Here is a 15,915-nt window from a genome sequence, read left to right on the forward strand (position 1 = left end):
CCAGATATTGTTATGAATTTAAAACAGTCGTAGAATTTGATCACAGAAAATTTAAGTACCACTACAGATTGATAAGTAGCTATAAATCTTTCCAACTTTAAAGTATGATCATATGTAATAATCCAATTATTTCGTTTTATATTACATTTTAACTGCATTCACTTCCAGGGACGCTTATATTACTACGAGCATGTTAGCAATTATAATAGTCAATCATAGTTGTAATCGTGGAATCAAAGACTAACTGCGCAGTTAGAAGCATGCGTGTATTGTGTAACTGTGTTAAATTATTACCTATGCGTGTATGCGTAATGTATTTACTTATACTGCACATTTTTCATTTAATATCTATGTGACATGCAGAGATATATTATCTATTATGGTTTAAATTAAAATTTTACCATGTTCTTGCATATCGTCAATGCTACTTACAAGTAGAATGCAGTAGCAGGTTATTTACTAATTTCAAGTCTATCAGATTCGTGGAACTTTCTTATAAGATGAAAATAGAATGCCACCTGCACTATTGGTATACGGGCTGGATATCAGTAAGTAGGTAAGGATGACGTAAGGCCAGTTGATTAATAGTGACGTATATACCAAGAACAGCGATGGTTTTCAAGGAACACTATGTGAAGATCTACCTGATTTTACTAACAATTCGTTTTCCTCATTTTTCTCCCCTCCCCCTCCGACTCACGGAATTAATATTCTTAATAAACGAAAGACCTGATTATTTTCATACGGATCAACAGATTTTCTTGAGTATTTATAGCTATGAATACTTTTAATTAAGAGACATTTCCACATTTCAAACAAAAAACGATATCAACATTCTTTAATTCATTTAGGAGTTTCGTGTATGCACCCCTCTGTTTGCGTCTGGATTAAAAATGATTATAATAATTAAACCTTCTACGGATTTAAACACGGTGTCAAAAACATTGGCTATGTTGGAAAACCCGTGTCCGACCGTTGTGTGCGTCGACACACACAGGTGGCCGCGTCACCTGACACCAGCCTCGGAACCGGCCACTTCCGCCGGACGAGGCAATTAGTGACACACAAGGAACATGCATGCAGTTATAAATCGTGCTAATGTGTGCAACTCCTAGAGCTAATGTACATGTAATTTCAGCATCGAATTTACGAGCAGATTTATAAATTCGTAAGGATTATTAGGGATATTACATATTTTCTGTCTACAAACGGTATTACGTGACCCATAATAGGAAGACCTGCCCCCTAATCAGGCCCGTATCTTGCAATAACTAACGAGTACTCGATATTTGCAGTTAATTTTCATTTTATTTATTAGGTATCCTGCTGCTGTTCCCGCGTGAATGAATATATAAGGTACCGTATGTACTAAGTTAGGGTTTAACCTACATTTTACTAGTTTTTACATGAAAGAATAACAAACATCCATTCATCCATCGTTACGAACTTTCGTATTTACAATATTAATGGGATTATTATTAACATTTTTTTTTACTTAAAAGCAATTAGCATAATAAACTTTGATCTGTATCTATATGTATATGATTGATGTGTATCTGCAGAGCGATTTAAGTCTTTACTTGAATTATACTCGAAACAGTATACTCTGTTATGTCCATAGTACTGCTCATGTTTATAGGCGACGGTTACCACTTTCCATTAGGTGGGCCGTCAGCTTGTTTGCCGATCTAAGTTGTATAAAAAAAAATCTTAACTAAGTATTATTTTACACAATTCCATACTACTGGTTACTTGATTAGAATTATTTTGTTTAATTACGCTACCATTAGTATGTTTGCGGTTGCCAACACTAGAAGATTAACCACTATTACTGACCAGAAATTCCACTATCTTTCATATTAGCCATCAATCTCCGACTGTCATTTCGTCCATGCATGTTTTGCGACGCGTGTTTCATATCTAAACGAATCATCATCAAGAAAATTAATAAATCGCTGCTAGGAGCCTAGTGTTAACCGTTCAGTAGTTTGGATGTCGAATTAAACAAAAAAATTAAAAAAAAAACAATAATTATTTGTTACCACTACTCGCTCAAGGCACTGTTTATCAGAGGAAATTGCATTTAACACATCTAGACATTTTTCACTATACCCTTTATTGACAATTAGCAATTGATAATTAAGTAATCGTAGTCTATGGAAAGGGTCTATTTCAATTGATTTCATCTATCGACAATGCTTATGGTTGGTACTTTTTACCTACAGAAAATAAATAGCAAAACATTATAGGACATTGGAATACAATTACCTAAATGTTACGCGAACATTCGTATCAAGTAGTAAACTTTTTAGTATAATTTGATTGTAATACTTTTTTCATAAAAACAAGCCGTAAGTACTTAGAGGTATGTAACGTTAAACTACAATTCCGAGGAAGAGTAATTACTCCGCTTTTTACAATAGCTTTATAAAAGCTTACTTAACTGACAAGATGTAACGAAGCTTAAAATCCAAATTCATTATGTATTCATAATTATAATTTTTGATGCTTTTATACTTAATATTGTAACTAGTTTGTATTATAATTAAGCCGTTTAAAATGTGGGGAAGTCATTGTTCTTAATATGCTTTATTAATCGCGCTGTTTGTTTATTCATACACAAGTTTTAATAATAGGTGAAGTCGGACGATTCCATTTTGTTTTTGCTTCATTCTCTATGTTTTTTATAACGTGTCTGTAATAGAAAATTAATATGAATCTTAGATTGTATATCATGATATAAGCATTAACTATATAGCCAGTATTATAAACGTGTAATATGTATATAAATATTTAAAATTATGTTTCACAAAAAACCGACTTATCTGTGGTAAAACCAGTTATTTCGACTTCAGAACTTAACTACTGAACCGATTTTAATAAAATTTCTATGTTACCAATTTGTAAGTATATCTTCTAAGTTAAAAATAATTTTCCAAATTAGTTTACAACTGATGGAGTCTTGAGGTAATAAACATAAAAAAAATATAACCGAATTAAGAATCTCCTTCTTTTTGAAGTTGGTTCATTAAGAGTTTATAAAGATATTTATTATGCATTCTTCTCAATAATAAGCGGTCTCTACAGCCTATGGAAGCTTGTAATATCAAAGGCATCAGTTATGCGTTGTTAACATGAAAATCTCACGGGTCAAATAAGCCACTTCAGGTGAATTAATTATTACATAAAATTAATTTCGTTTAACTATATGCGTCATTCGTGGGTATGTCCAAAGACACATATTTTAAAAAGGAACAAACGACCTTCTTAATATCTTTGATTCTAAAATAATAAGAAAGACAATATATGTTCAATTTATAAGCTTGTATATATATATTGTATATATATATTTAATAAAATATATACTATTTCAGAATATAAGCAAAGGAGTTATTTCAATATAAGAGGATGTGGAGTTTTATGACGGTGTTTTCTCGAAAGAAAATGTGGAGTAAGTATAAAATAATATCTATAAGTTTATACGTAAATACTACAAAATGCATTTAGATAATACATAAGGTAAAATTAGTTCCCGTACATAATAATTATTTCCGTTATTGAAAAAGTACAAAGTGAATTGCATTGATAACAATGTTGCGGTTCTTGTAACAACCATTAGTTTGATTTACGAGTTAGTCACTTCTACGAAGTGCACAGACCGTTTTCATATCATTTCAATGCTTTGATTATACCTAACGTCTATATATCTGTCTGTATTTACGTTACGTTTTATGTGGGGTAAGTAACCTAAGGACCTCTGTCTTGAAAAAACTTGGGTTAGTCGCCTGGTAGCGACTGCTTTTAACATAATAATTATTGTGGTGAATTATTTATACTCTATGTTTAATTAATTAATGAAATATATTATTTATGCATCATTTATATAAGTATGTATCTATATAATACAATTTTACCTTTGGCTGTTAAATTGGTTACACGGGTTACACTCTGGGTTTATTGTACGTATTCGTGTAGCCTAACTTCAGGCTGTAGTTGAAAATCAGTGCTAAACTATCACTGAGCTGTAGCCTATTTGGGTCACTGCGACACACTTGGTGAAAACATATTTTCATACTTAATCTTATGTTTTATATTTTAAAAAGTGTAAATAATCTGATTGTATAAACACATTTGTTAATTTACGTGTGTCATAAATGGCTCAAATAAAGTGTTTATCTATCTATCTATCTCTGTCGTCTCTTTTTTATAAAGGTACATCTTTCGATTTGTTCACATCCATAACTAGTACTCGTCTCATTTATCTATGGCCAATCCGGAGATTCTTGTTTATTATCTTAATTGATCCATTAATTCTGTAAATGAAAATTGGAAATTAGTAATACCTACTAGGATTTAAAATTTAAATTTTTATAAATGATTGTCGAAACATTATTGTTTGACATTTGTAATTTTATTTTGAAGTTATGCTTCTATATTATTATGAAATAGATATATAATTTAGTTTATATATAAGAACAAAATATAGGTACATGTATAATGATACCTTCATTATACATGTACCTATATTTTGTTCTTATATATGAGTATTATGTGTGTTATTTTTAAATTACTGTTTTATTTAATTTAATATTGTTCATTACGTTGCACCTTCAATTACATTTTCTGTTATTCCTATCTACAATTGACTAGTAGATAATGTCATATGGTGTTAAGTTCACCATTTACACTTTCTATGTGTATTAAAGTTTAACAAATAAAAATAGGGAAACAAAAATACTTAATTTTACTTTATTCTTCTCCTACATATTATGATGTATTTGAGACAATGTCTTATAATAGGAGAAAAAAAAATCGACGCTTGTTCAGTGGTGCGGCAGTGGTAGTTTATATAGGGATCGAGACTAAGGGTGGGCAGCGATAACATCTTGATTACGCGGTACAAAACGCGCGATATCGTGCCCTCATTAATGTGGTGCTTAATGCGTAAAGGATATCGAATTCTAAGTTACAATCTGTAATTACTCTATAATAAAGTAATTTATAAGTTCAATAAAGAATATATAATAATTTGCTTTAATTACATACAATAATAGTATGTAAATATGAATATTCCAAGTAGACAATCTGTTTGTTAGACATTACATAATAACTATTTGTTATAAATAAATTTAAAAATACTTAACAGATTTTTACAATTATAGAGAGCTACAGTGGGTAACATGAGCTGTATTTTATCTTGAGAAAACCTATGCAAAGTCGGGGCGGGTTACTGGTTTTATAATATTTTATTATTTATACATCTTTAATAGGTATTAACATCTAATTCCATTCTCTTCTACATTTTGTATATACAATAAAATGGGAAATTAGTTACGTTACATTTATTCACGATAGGCAATTATTTTATGTTATCGTTGCTACTCTATAACATAGCATGGTGCGCGCGCATGTTTTTTGACAGGCAAATTAGATAATGCGCGGGAAACGTTATACGACTATTGTTCTGTAGCAGTCGTCCGATTGTCAGCGCTCTTTTCGGATTATAATCTGCCATTTTGTGAAATTATGGAAATGAAATGGACGTTTCGCGGTTAGATGCCCCCGTGTTGTAGATACTCGCAGGTACATCTATATGACATTTGTAATGTCGTTTTGTAATTTTATTGTTCTGACATTGGATCGGAGTGAATGTGTTTTATTCTTTTATTTAAAAATAGAGTTAATTTATTATCTTAGAAGTAGGTACCAAATAGTAATTTTTCTGATTGAATACCTATTTCAAATATATGTATGTAATATGCACGTATTTCACGATAAGATTTATATAAGTTTATTGTTCAAAAGAATAGTAAATACAAAGGAGAAATTTAGTGCTTTAAATTTAAAATAAATAAAATTTATTATTAATCAATTTGGATATTGGCCACTATTTTATTAAAACTCATCAAGCTGTTTATGTTATTTAAGTTTTTATATTTATTATGTGTTACAAAAAAAATTATATAGGTAGATCTACAAACAATGGATGGTAGAACCATAACAAAATTACTATTAAAATTTCTTAAATTTAAGGTTATTTGAATAAATATATTTTTTTCTTTCTTTCCATTCTTTTAGTTGAATAAACTTCTTAAAAATAGTTATGTATAAATTTTTTATTTAAAGTATTTTATGGATAAAAATGAAATGGCAATCTCATCTGCGCTATTAGTTTAAGCTAGTGGAGTTCAAGTGAGCGATGATACATGAAGACTAAATTGGATTCATGGGTCAATCGTACCAAATTTATGAGGACTTATTCACAATGGTTTCCAAGAACAAAGTTAGCTATGGGTTTGTCATGTTTGTTAGTTATTTTTACAATATATGAACAAAGTTCATATATTTTCATGTGATGTCTAAACAATAAACGATAAGAATAAGTTATGAAAATGTAATTTACCTTTTCATAACTAATAATTTACTTTGAAAATATTAATGTCTATAAAAAAGTATAAAATATGTACTCAATAATTAAATAGTCAATTTGCAGATAATTATGAACCTGAGCATGACGACTAGAACTGAATTAAACTTTGCTTGATTTATATAGCTAGTTGTAGTATAATTTTCCAACTTAATTACTGTGACCATATGTCCATATATATAATTGAAATATTCAAACAATTTATGGCCAAGATATTTATTTAGTTATCTGTGGTGTGAAAAACAAAGAAAGGATATCACCTTTTTGTCAATGGTTTTTTCTATCAATTATGTGTTCGCTCATTAAAACAAGAATATTGATTTCTAAGTCTTTTAATCCCAAAACATAGGCATCACAATATATTTTACCATATCCATGATGGCTTCATAATGCTATTTATGTCCATAGGTGACGGTTACTATTTTCCATCAGGTGGGCCGTCGGTTTATTTCTCATTCTAAGTTAAAAAAAAAAAAAACTAATAATTCTTTACAAAAAGTCCATACGGTACTAAGCATAACACAATACAATAAATAGAATGCACCTTGCATTCGATTAATTGCGACACAAAACGACTAAAATGAAACGACTAATTGCTTAGTGGTCGAACGATAAAATCTCTCACGTATCGTGTACCAATGACTGCCGTTACACCAAGCCACCTCTGGGTATAACTACATTTGTGGTCACCCTACTGTGTTTAATAAATAAATTAGATAACTGTAGCTAAATGTAGATCAATTCTATGGAAAGGTTTGATATTGGGTGGTTATTTTAAAGTGTTCCTTGATACCTATAAATAAGCAAATAATAAGTATTACAAAAGTTTTCATAAAACAGTTAAAAAATAATAAAATTCGGATTTAAGTATGTATGTTTACATTTTTAGCACATTATGTAGGTAATATGGCCTGACACAATTGTAATTCTCTGTTTGTTTGGATATTTATAACTTTTATGCGGATTTGTATGCAATTAGTATACACATAAATCACATTTTAAATTAATATGCATAGTATTTATATATATCCACTAAAAATATAATGATTTTCTTTTCGATAGTCATCATCATCATCATCATATTAGTATTTAACTGTCCACTGCTGAAAATAAGCCTCCTCTTAAGGGGGTTTTGCCAGTGGTTGCCACGCTTGGCAGGCGGATTGGCAACCGCAGTTAGACTTAGTGTCGTAAGAGGCGACTAAGGGAGGGCGAAAGATGGGCAGCAGCGTCCATCTTAAAACATCGGAACTTACGGGAAAGGAAGAAGAGGTGGCTCATTCTATGCCGGGACCACACGGCCTATACTTTTGATAGTAAGTATACTAGAGTAAATTGTGTACACAATTTAATTATTATCACTAGCTTTTCCCTGCTGAAATCTATGCGTACGAATTGCATGGATTTCAGAAGTAGGAAAACCAATAAAATAGTGATTTTCCAGATGACGTACTAAGATATACGTCGCCTATAGACATGAGCAGTACCATGGACATAACAGAGTATACTGTTTCGCCCATGATACTCCCCATGCGTTGCCATTCCTGAGGACTCAGGTGTTATTCCTCTGTACCCAGTAAATTCACGCCATATCCCACCCTTCTAACCGAAACACAACCATGCAAACACAGCTGCTTCACGGTTGAAACATGAATGGGACAGAGGTACCCAAGCAATCGACTTTTGTACAAAGTCTCCCTCTTTGACTACCTCATTTGGAATTACAGTCGAGAACATAGATGTAGAATTAAAAAATATCAAACAATAAACAATATCTGCCACAAGAACGTGCTATTGCGATGATTACAACAAAGCAGGAAATAATTATTTAAGAACAGAAAAATATTTTAATTATTGGATAATAATCTTTATTTCACGTTTTATAACTGCTCTTTCATCGTGTAGCTGTTTACGTGAACTGATATGAAAGAATAATAAAATGTATTTATAACTTTATAACGTTTATTCATTACTATTCAGATTTTATTCAAGTACAATGGCGCGCCGCATTGGAATCGTTTACGGCGGCGACTAAACGGTATGGTTAATTACCGCGCCGATAGCATCGCGGTCGTGTTAAATAAAAATTGCTCCGCTTTGCTATTCAAATCATATTGTCTACTCAATTACGTGTCTATATAGCGATATCGGTTAATTTCATGAAAATCAGTTATTTGGTAAGTATATGACATAAAATGTCAAGATTTAATTTAATTATACATATGACAAGATTCAATTTTTAAAATTAAATTAAATCAGTTATTTTAATTTAAGCTAAACTAACACTAAAACTAAACTAGTGAATCAATTTTGATATATTTCTATGGGTCTAATCTAAAAGTATATTCTACTAATATACTCTGTTATGTCCATGGGACTGCCCATGTCTGTAGATGACAGTTACCACTTTCCATCAGGTGCGCCGTCAGCTTGTTTGCCATTCTAAGTTGTATAAAAAAAAATTTTCATATAGAAAAAAATCCAAATCGGTTTATAAAAACGGACAAGGCAATAAATATAAAAAATACAACCCTTTTGAGAACTGCAGGGGGAAAGGGATTATTAACAAACTAACTCATTACCAGTAATAGACCTTATCAGGTCGACCTCCACGTGGTTCTCTCTGGAAATCATCGTGGTTAATTCTAGTGGAATTTGTCACGATGAGCTAACTGGCCTGCTTTCATCGTCACCTACCATCCCTCACTGGTATCCCGCCAGCGTATATCGATAGCGCAGACGGAATTAACATTCCATTATCACCCATTAAAAAAAATTAAGAACTGCTTTCCTTTGTATTTACATGTCAATCGCAACGCCCCTTTCTATATAGGCCTGTAAAAGATCTCTTATGGAGCGATTTCTTTATAAATATAGTGTTGTTACAGATAAAATAACAAAACTACTAAAACTAGTAACAAATAAATAAGAAGTAATAATAATAAGTAATAAATGATAGTAAGTAATAACTAATAAAATTTCCGGGTATCTTATTAAATGGTCGGATATTTAAAAGGAATCTTTTAAAAACATTATTTATTAAATCCTTAAGGTTTAAATCCTTAAGGTCTTAACAATTAGCTAACACATCTAGTTGCGTCTAGATGTGTTAGCTAATTGTTAAGACCAATTCTTACATAATGTACGCGTAATTCATATTATGCTAGTTTTGGTTAAAAAAAACAGTTTATCAGTAATAACACTTAATAACAGTAATGTGTTCTGTTATACATCTTCACGGTGTGTCAAACAAACAGAACGGTTTATGCAGGTGTTATGCAAAAATTAGAATGCTACATTGAAACAGACATTTAATGGACACAATATGAACAATTTAGCTATTTTAATTGCATTCATTAACTGCATTTATGTTCCTGGCACGATTTATATGCTAATTCATCGCACGAGTTAATATTTTAATTTGTTTACGTAGCCAGTACGTAAGTCAGTTGCTTTCTATTCGATGTATACCTATTATGACTTGGTCACATATTCGTTTATTGTTATTTGTTTACAGTATTTGTATTTATTTTAAAATATTCTTTATTTAGTATTTATTATTATATAATATTTTCCATAGACGATTTGAAATAATACTGCTGGCCCATCTGGTTGAAGGGATACTTTGTCATTTCCGAGTATTATTTTGTTTTCATAATATAGTATAATCTTACACTACACGACACAGGTATGTAAAATTAATACGGTTAATTAAGAAATAAATCTACTTGGAAAATTTATTAATGTTCCATGACAAAAGTTATATATATAAAATATTGTCTTTTAATTAGCAAATGCAATCGATCAATTATATTTAGCCAGTATTTTTATAATTACACTCCATCATCCCACTAATGTTTAAAATTGTGTTTCCCTAATTAAACAAAATAACATATTATTCCTACGACTATATAATGTGACATTAAAATCCCCTAGAATTTTTAGGATTGTTAATCAACCAACATTCCGAATAAACAAGGATAAGCATTATAAATAATACTGCATTCGTATTTTCAAATTGAGAAATTTGTACAATATTATAGCGAATGCATTGTAGCGGCGCCGGCAACTCGGCGGGTGGACAAAAAGCTTAAAATCGCTTGTAATGAGTAATTATGAACTGGCGGCGGCTCGAACGGAAGTAGATAGGAATCTACATCGCGCTGCGAGCCGTGGGGAGAGGGCTACGGGCTAGTTGACCATTGATTTAGCGCTAAACACTCGTTAAATGTTTTACAAAGCACGCACATTACCCAGCAAACGCTAAATCTGAGTGTACCTATCTATGAATAGGCGTTAAAGTCATGGAGCGGTGAATCATGGCTCACTGTCTGCCTTTACTACTATTGTGAATGTGAAAATTTGTGAACATAATAAAATAGATGTTTGTCACTTCAAGTTGAATTGTTTAATTCTGGTTTTCTGCCACACAAATACTACAAGTTCACGCAATTGCAAACAAAGAGAGTTGAAATATACACATTACAGGGATACAGAGTCACTTAAACTAAAATCGATACTTTCCATAGATTTCATTATGTTTATATTTGAAACAAATGATCAACATTTATAAAAAATATAGATGAACAACTACAATATAATGATAGCAAATGTTCTATCATGCACTCAAGTGTATGATGATGTTGTCAATTAGAATATTTACTTGTGTCTTTACTCGATATTTGTTCTGATTTTTTTAATTAAACAGGTGTATCTGAAGGGTCTGTTTTGTGGCCATATCAAAAAATATATATTCTGGACTTGAATAACGAAAGAGCCAGATAATCTCGTTGTATAAAGAGTAATTGCACTCAAAGAACTGCATATTTGCTTTACAAAACAACCAACTCTTACAGCAGCAAGACTGCGATTAACCAGAGAAGAAAAAGAAATAGATATGTTCAGGCGTGAGTTGATCATTAGTCGTCCTATAATTTCTTACTTTAAAATTACGAATAAGTACTACTAGTATAGTAGCTCCTCCCACATAATAAAGTTCGGTAAAGCTGTAAACCAACCAGTAAAGATTGACAGCGATAAAGGGTTGTTTTTACTCCATATACCATTAGGACATTAATCCTTTGGAGTCGTACTGTAACATTGTCGGGTAACGGTTTACTATGAGCATTTTTACTGTCGCGAAAAAATATATTCCTGTGACAGGTTACATTAACATTTGTAATGAATGTAATACCATAACAATGTTTGCCTTCAAAGACCTTGGTAATAATTAAGTATAAAATGACTAATAAAAGTAGATAATAGTTATGAAGAGTACAACTTTTCTAATCCAAGTAATGTTTATACTTTAAGGTTCTTCAAGTTTTCATCAATCGACTTCAAGAAAAGGAGATTCACAAGTTGATTGTATGTTTTTATGTCTCTTACTTCATGACTCCGTCAGTTATAGACCGATTTGGAGAGATCTTATTTTTTCTGAAATAAATTTACATATTGATCTCATAAAAAAAATATCAAAGTCGGTTCAGTAGTTTTGTAATTTAAGGTGAAATAAACACGTTTTTCATTTTAATTCTAAAGCCAGGAAAATCAACTCCGTCTCATAATAAGCCTTTTAAATTTGTAAGTCATGCTATAAATATTGTTTGTTAGGTTTTTCTTATTACAGGTGTATGTTAGTTGAGAATTTTACAATCTGTTTAATTATGTGGAACTTAATAAGTACTTCGACTCCAGTAAAGCAATAATGTTATAATTTACAAAATAATACGATTTTAGTCATGTTATATTCTTATCAGCGGTTCAAATTGTTAATTATATTAATGTAATTAACTTATAAGTCATTCATCATTGATTTCTTGATCTACTTATAATATTTTAACTTATTTATATTTATTGTTATAATGATATGCATTGTCTTAAAAAAAGCTTATCCTAACCTTAGAGATTTTATATATTGATATCGTAAAAATGAGGTAGAATGGTACTGTTTACGACATATCTTCATAAAAGGATGCAAACATATTTACAAATAAAAGCTCACTTCTTAAACGGTAAACAATATTCGTGCCGATTGTAATTAAAGATCATTTAAAATGCATAAATATTCATACCATATTAATACTATCAGAGTGGCCTGTTAACTTAATGTTGGGCTTTTTATATTATCCGTCTATGTATATAGACGGACAAAATAAAAAAAAAACTGAGTTGGATCTGAGCTTTATTAATCTTTATTAATTTATTTATTTACATAATAACGGTAATATATTTCATAATTAAATTAGTTGCCAATCGGCGTCATTGACTTTACTAAAATGAAACCAACTGTAACAACCCGTTAACGTTCCACTGCCAATTGTCTCTTCTCAAGAAGAGTATATTGGGTAATGATTACGTTAGTCAGACTCCTTGTTGTAAATTTTCCTTCTTCGGTACATTTGTACTATCTTATTCTCTCAATGCTACTGAACACATTCTCGGGATGGAAACATGGCGACACGATCTTTACGCGTACTCTTTTTACGAATTTACATTGGTACTTTGCCGTATAGAAGCATAAGCTAAATTGAAACTATAATGTAGATATTGCCATAAAAGGTCTAGTTTTTCATTACATATATTGCGAGATTAGTATAGTATTCTATCCATGATAATTTAACTAATAATGTCAAATAAGCTGATATATAACCTATGCAAAGTGGTATTAGGTCTAATTACTTACTACCACTATGTGCCTTGCTTATATCAATAAAATTAGATGGTTGTTAGACAAACATCAAAGGTTAAGTTTTATTTGTAAAGCAACTTTAAAAATAGGAATTATTTCAGATTATATTTTTGACTGTTACACGATGTATTCACTAAAATCAATTTTGATAATTGTTTTTTTATTAGAAAAGTGAATTATTTACTCCCGTATAGGTTTCCTACAAGTTTTTTTTTTTAATTAAAAGAAGTTTTGCGCATAATTTTTTAAATAAAATCAATTCCTACATTGTTTTTATTACATTGCAATATTGGCCGCTTACAACGCGTGCTCTCACCGAACGCTGTGTAACACGCAATAGTTTGTAGAAGCAATTCTTGAAAACGGTCGTTTTGCGATTAGATCAGTACAGGCATCACCGGGTGTGGGTGTGCAAGGGTGGACTGCCCATAGAGGGGGGGTGCTGTTAATTGCTCCGTTTTGTGAACACGGCCGATGGCGTGCTCGGCGGGCAATCAGCGGCCGCTGACTGATTGCTTTTTAAATAGGTTTTATGCCCGCTAAAAATGTTACGAAGGAAATCAAAGAAAGGCCCGCGAAGATTTCGTGAGGGTCGATTGTGTAAATGTGAGCGAGGACAAGTTGTTTTATAAAACGTTAGTCTGACGACCGTGACTGGCTGACATGAAATGTTACAATTTTCGTAAACATTCCGAACTTAATGGGCAGACTTCAATAAAAGCTTTGCAATTTGACATATTGTGTATATACTTAGAGTAAGAGATTTGTTTGTACAGAAATATAGATATTCGAATGAAGCAGACCATTATTTTTTATTCTTCGTACAGATTATATATACTTACTTATGTATATTGTAGACAATTTGCCTCGCTACTGTCAAACTGCACCTGAAATATAAACAGAATACATATTAATAAATATATAAATATAGAAAAATATTAAATCACTTACCTTGTTGACTATATCAGTCAAAAGTATTGTATTTCGTTTAATTATAAAGCATATCTAAATAAAATATCGTATACTTACCTACCTACTTATGCGTATAGGGAGAAAAACATCTTCGAGCCCCCTCTACTAATTTAAAAGTTGAGTGTATTGTGTTAGTTTTAAAATATACAATTTTTCGTCGTTTTTAGTCTTAATTTTCTTTCGCGAAAATGTTCAGTTTGCTAGTAAAATCTCTCCCTTGAAAATTTTTAATTTCATGCTATAGATAAAACTTTCTTTTATGTAGCTTATAATGACAAAAAACATAATGGTCCAGACCCAGATAGAATGCGGTAACCATCGACTACAGATGAATATGAATAGCACCTAGGATTATGAATGCACTGTAATTTCCATAGTATTCTTAATGAATTGACATTCCTCAGAAACACGATATTATGCCTCCTTACCTAATAATTTGACAGTCATATCCCACCTTTTATATAGAAACAGAGTTATGTAAATATAACCTCTTAGCAACAGAAACAGAATTGTGCAGACGACTATTGTAAAAAGTCCTTTCTGCGAATGAAATTTGAATACATAAAAGTTGTGTTCACTTATTAAGTATCTAACTATGTTATATACCAAAAGCCTATTGGAATAAACAGGGTAATTAGGTAATAGGTTAGAAGTGGATATGCTTTCTGTTTCCTTAACGTCTAGTTACCTACACATATTTACGATTGCATTGCATGTAAGTATCCGCTATAAATGGAGATAGCACACACAATTTAACACGAGCCTATTAGCGGAGCAGACTCGACACCTATCCTGTATAGAGTCGGTACTGTGCGTGACAAACCGGAGTTAGCTAAGTGGCTGCATGCTACCGTCGCCGGGCTGTGCGGTCGTTACTGTGCAACGGATATACTAAATGCATTTTTATTCAAAGATCTGCAATTGTTTATGTGTGAAGTTGCACTAATGACTTGCCTGCTATCGCGAGCGAACGGAGAGTTGATTTCTTATTAAAAGTGTTTATATTGAAGTCGACGAAAGTTCGAGTTATTTGCTTGTGAATTTAAATGCTTTCGAATGATTATTTAAATAAGTACCTTTCTATTGTCCTAAAATGTTATTTATAGAATAAGTAAGATGCTTAGATCATAGTTACATGATATAGACCTGGTACGTAACAACTATTTCAGAGTATTAGTATTAGACTTTCCGGATTACTCTTCTACCTACTTTTCTAAAATTCCAGAAAATGATAGATAGTTTAATAGTTGCTTGTAAAATAAATGTTAGGTACTTGTTTTATGATTTACATTTTAGTCTGCTATTTAAGCTATATATAAATAAAGCTCCTAAATTATCAATGAAAAATATGTAAAATCAGGGTCTAATGTCATTGATGTTCTCGTATACTCGTGAAGATTACCGCTCATCGCAGTTTTAACTCGATCCATCGCATGGACCACCTACAAATAAGTTCTATTCTACCGTGTAATTTTCATCCATAGGACACTATTTATTAAATAAAATCTACAAGATGGTAGAGGTATTATTCTCTATTCTTTCATTATAAAAGTTTGCAGAACTCATTGGAGAGTAAGAGCAAGTTCTCAATTAGGAAGAAACTTAACGGTTTTATTATTAAAAGATTCTTAAGTACACATTATATTTTGATGTAATAACTAATAATGTAATAATCTCCCGGGTGCATGACTATAGGAGGAGTTGTATAAGCAAAACACGTCAAAATTTGTCCACCAGGCTTACTGAACACATAAGATACGTGAAGAACATGGAACAAACATGTCGGCGGGTGCAGAGCGTTCGTGTAATCAGGACACGTCTTATT

Source organism: Galleria mellonella, unplaced genomic scaffold (genome assembly GCF_026898425.1).
Source record: "Galleria mellonella isolate WM207_F2 unplaced genomic scaffold, CSIRO_AGI_GalMel_v1 utg797, whole genome shotgun sequence".
Lineage (NCBI taxonomy): Eukaryota > Metazoa > Arthropoda > Insecta > Lepidoptera > Pyralidae > Galleria > Galleria mellonella.